This window comes from Nanorana parkeri, unplaced genomic scaffold, assembly GCF_000935625.1.
Source record: "Nanorana parkeri isolate BGI_ZX_2015 unplaced genomic scaffold, ASM93562v1 scaffold2273, whole genome shotgun sequence".
Lineage (NCBI taxonomy): Eukaryota > Metazoa > Chordata > Amphibia > Anura > Dicroglossidae > Nanorana > Nanorana parkeri.
The window spans coordinates 117110-121767 of NW_017308541.1; the positions used below are offsets into that span (position 1 = coordinate 117110).

The 4658-nt window shown below is 38.2% G+C and overlaps 1 long non-coding RNA gene across 1 annotated transcript in view; it reads left to right on the forward strand.

Annotated features, from left to right (window-relative positions):
• LOC108801270 overlaps positions 1-4309 on the forward strand; it is an 18702-nt gene extending 14393 nt beyond the window's left edge. The window contains exon 3 of the long non-coding RNA XR_001942142.1: positions 4299-4309. This is a non-coding gene — a long non-coding RNA (uncharacterized LOC108801270). The remainder of the gene's footprint in view (positions 1-4298) is intronic.
• Positions 4310-4658: the final 349 nt, after the last annotated feature.

The following is a 4658-nucleotide window of genomic DNA, read 5'->3' on the forward strand; positions in this document are numbered from 1 at the left end:
ATGTTTAGTGTCTTTTTACCCGACGTGACCCCATCTTTTATATTTTACCAAAAAATTGGGTAATAATAAATGTTTTATCATTTAATATAGGGGAAACTGTTTTTTTTTTTAAATTTCGGTAATTTTTCCTTAATATAGTAAAAAAATAAAACCCCCAGTGGTGAATAAATACCACCAAAAGAAAGCTCTATCTGTCCCCAAAAAAGGGTATAAAATTCATTTCAGTACAGCGCTGCATGACGGAATAAATGTCAGTTAAAATACCGCAGCGCTGAATACTGAAAAATGGCCTGGATGGGAAGGGGGTTTAACACCGCGGATGTCAACTGGTTAATGATACCCAAGTTGTGATATTATTGCTTTTTTACGCTTTTATTAAGACATAGAGCTTTAAAAACAATACACATCATACAATCTGAAATATGTGACAATGTCATCATGCCAAAGGCACACAATTTACAGCAACCTAAAAAATTGCCTCATTTACCACCTGTGGTATCATAGGTCACTATGTCGCCCTGATGAAGGGACCCTGTGTGGCCCCGAAACGTTGGCTGTTTGATAGATGTGATGCATTTCTTCGGTAAATATACATGAGGATTTAAGATTGTCCTTTGAGTGCTGGTGATCTTCATGCTTATCATTTACCACCTGGACAACTCATAATTCTAATATTTTGTCCTTAGAATGATCCAAATAATTATTGTAAAAATATATACAGTCCATGAATGTCAAACCATGTTGATTACTGAACTTGCCAGTGGAAAAGACAAACAACTCAACACATTTCACAGACAGATATAATGAATTGCTTAATCAGGAGATTTTCAGGCACCTGAGACAAAGTATTAAGATTATGAGTTGTCCAGGTGGTAAATGGTGGCAAAGACATGTTCTCAGGTTGCTGTGAATCTAGTGCTGCTGGCATGATGAAGTCATCACATATTTCAAATTATATGATGTGTATTGCTTTTAAAGCTATATGTCTTCATAAAAGTATTTTTTTGTTAAAAAAGCAATAATATCACGGCTTGGGTACCACAAATGTTCCACATGATATGTCTCTTTTCACATGTATTGATTAACCTATATGGAAGTGGTACTTGCTCACCCCATTTGGTTAAGCATTACTGTAACAAACTGCAAGCTCACAAACTTGTTTTACACTTAACAATATTTACAACAGTATTTCTCATTGATAAATAAAGGCAGAATAGAATTGGCCTGACACAGCTCAGTCTTGCAAATTACACACGGAGAGCACAGATTTTCCTGTTTAATCAGTGGAACTCTGCTGTCACTTTGACAGCCATGCTCTGTACTCTTTATTAGGAGCAGAGTTAGCCCTCCAGACAAGTACATTTTGAGAGCTGATATTTTGTATAATTTTTTGAAGGACTGAGCTGTCAGTTTGATACCTTTGTCTTTCAGGGTAGGAGATCGCCTGGAATGTGGGGGTCAGCAAGGCTCCCATTCTAGATGTGCCCACGCTCCTTCACCCACACAGCAGCCAAGAAAGCTGCTTCTTCTGCCTCTGCTCAATCCTAGCCCTAGAATGGCCATCCTGTAAACTTGCACTGTAACTGTATCTGACCCAAATGCATTCAAGGACCTTAACTATTAACAACAATTAATCTTATGTGTGTATAACTCAACTGTAGGTCTTCAAATCATCTCTGAATTGGTGCTGACACTGTCCTTCCTTCCTTCTGGGGGGCGCCAACTTTCGATCCCCATGGTCCCAATGTGTGTTTTAACGTAGCCACCGCTCCAAGTTCGCTACCGTGATGGACTACAATCTGAGTACAAATTGGTAAAATAAACATGAGATTGTAGTCCATCATGGGAGTGAGATTGGAGCGGTGGCTACTTTACAACACACATAGGGACCATGGGGAACAAAAGTAGCCACCCTCCAGAAGGAAGGACAGTGTCAGCACCAATTCAGAGATTATTTGAGGATCTATAGCCAAATGATACACAAATACGACACATTATTGTGAATAGTTAAAAGAGAACGATGGCCTAACCTTTTTTGGCCTTAGTTCTCTTCAGGGTCACAGGGACTTATTCTAATGTCCTCTAGGGACCCAAATCTCAGTATATAGGGGGGCTATTGCCCGCTATATGCCGAGAGCGCAGAGCCACACCACAGCTGGGACAGATCCTGACAATACTGTCGAGATCCACCCCACTGGCTGGTTGACAGCTGGCTCTGCCTCTCTATGAAAAATACTGTTGATATGATATAAAAGTTAGGTAAGTAAAAAAAGTAAATCATTGAAATTTAATTAAATCTCAGTATTTTTTGTTAAGAAAATCATAAGAGATTGTTTTACAGAATATTAAGTTAAACTGGGTTAAGTAACAATAGTATATATCAATTTGTTTAAAGAATGTAGTTTTCCTTTAGTAGTAAATTCTTGTTGACATAGCATTACTATGGACTGATTGTAATATGTAGGCTGGAATTGCTCTTTTCGCTGGTTACACTCAAGCATACACACTAAGATACAAACACATACATTTTTAATTTTAAGTGCTTGTTAAAAATCTGTACATATTTTAATATAAAACCATGTTGCATGAATCTTTATACTGGTGGAAGAGGGGTCAAGAAGGTAAGCATATAATATACTCACTATACAGTAGCTGCTTTATATTTGCAGAAGAGTTGATCTACTATTTTTATTCCATCCTGCCTCTTTACATTCCATTCTCCATATATTTACTTAGCCTATTAAAAACAATATTAAATTGTGTAAAAACAATCTTGTTTATTTAAAGTGAATCTAAAGCAAAACATTTTTTTTATTTTTATTTTAGATGGATTAAAGGAGGGTTAAAACCACAGTACATGTTTTTATTCTGTTATCTGTGTCTCATTAGGGACATTTCCCTTCAATTTCTGTCCTATAGATTCAACAAGTGAGAGGATTTCTTTGCAGTGTGAGGGAAATCACACTAAAAAGTTTGCCAGTTTTCAAACTTCAACTCTTTTTATCCTCCTATCTCCTCCAGATGAACCAATTAAATTAGCACCTTAATCAGATGTAGAAATAATGGTAGTCACAAATACATATCTTATGGGGTTTTAAGAGGCACAACACCATCCATTGTCTTAAATTAACATTCTTAATTTATTCAATCCAATATCTCATTAAAATGTATTTGTACATATGAAAATACATAGATAACAACAATAAATAACTGCCCATCAAGAAATGTACCTGCATTTTGCCCATGCAAGGCAAAGCAACGGGTTCACTCTTGTAATTCCATCACCAGCAGCTTATACTTACCTTCATTTTGCTCCCCCTCTCAGGAAAAAAAAGAAAGATCTATGTAAGTTCAATTTGGATCTGTGGTTGGAGCTCACACAGAGCTGAAGGCACTATCCATTTGACAGCAATGGACTAAGCACCAGCGGTGTTAGAGGAGGGGACATTCATCCAGCGGGATAAGGTATGCCATGACTGTCATTTTGGTGTCACCCCTCCTGATGGTGTCAATCAGTGCAGGCCACTCCCCCTTGTGACGCCACTTCGTTAATGATAAAAGGGGTAAATTTATTAAAAACTCTAATGTTGCCATATACTGTGACATGTCAAAAATGAAATCATGCAGCCTTGTAATATTACTGAAAAGTCCACATTAAATATACAATTTAACAGTACACAGCAACTTACTAATATGGGAAGATCTGCGGTTTACATCTGCAAGTAACACATATCTATCAATATATTCCTCATACAATTAGTAGCATTAAAGTGATATTAAAATAAAAAGGGTTTGGGCTCCTTGATGTTGAAAAGTTTTAGTTTACCCCATATCAGCTGGTTCCCTGAAGTGACATTAAAGCATACATTTTTTTCCCTCCCCCCAATGTTAGTGTAAGCACGTACCTTAAATTATGTCTCTTAACCCCTTCATGACTGAGCTAGTTTTCAGGCTCTGTTCATAAATGACTGACACATTTTTTACATTTTATCTTCTTTTTTTTTTAGCCTTCTCCCCAGCGCTGCTGTGGGTCTCTGATCCAGCGCTGTGTCTGCATGTAGGTGCACACTGTCCATAGACTTACCTTGTGTCTCTCCTCGTCTCCCGGACGAAAATCTGAACTGTGCATGCGCCTTTTTAAATAATTCATTTAGATTAAACAAATATACATTTCTCAGCAAACTTTAGTCCAAGCTCTTAGACTCATCATATTTCCAAACAACTCCAACTCTCTCAGCTCAGCTTTTCTGAACTTCCTGTCCAGTACAAGATCACAGGGGACAGAGCACAATCTCCAGCAGCTCTCCTAGCATGGAGAAGGGGGGAGGTCAGGTGTCTTGCCGGGTGTGTTTGTGAAGACACACAACTTACTAGCACACACAATGGTGGCTCCATAGGACCCTGCAAGGGAAATGAGCCACCCAATAACAGGATATCAGGACCAGCATTCAGGAGACTAACTGGTTTTGCAGGAAACTAAAACTTTTATACATTAAGGAGCTGCATCCACCCTCTGTGATGGTTCATGTGAAGGACTACAACATGCTGAGGGTGTGTCTTCTCAATCTCCGCCCAAAATACCTCCCCTCTGGTCTCTGCAAGGAGCTGGGATTTCTTCAGCTCTCTCACTTTAATATATGATCTTTGATATGTTTCCT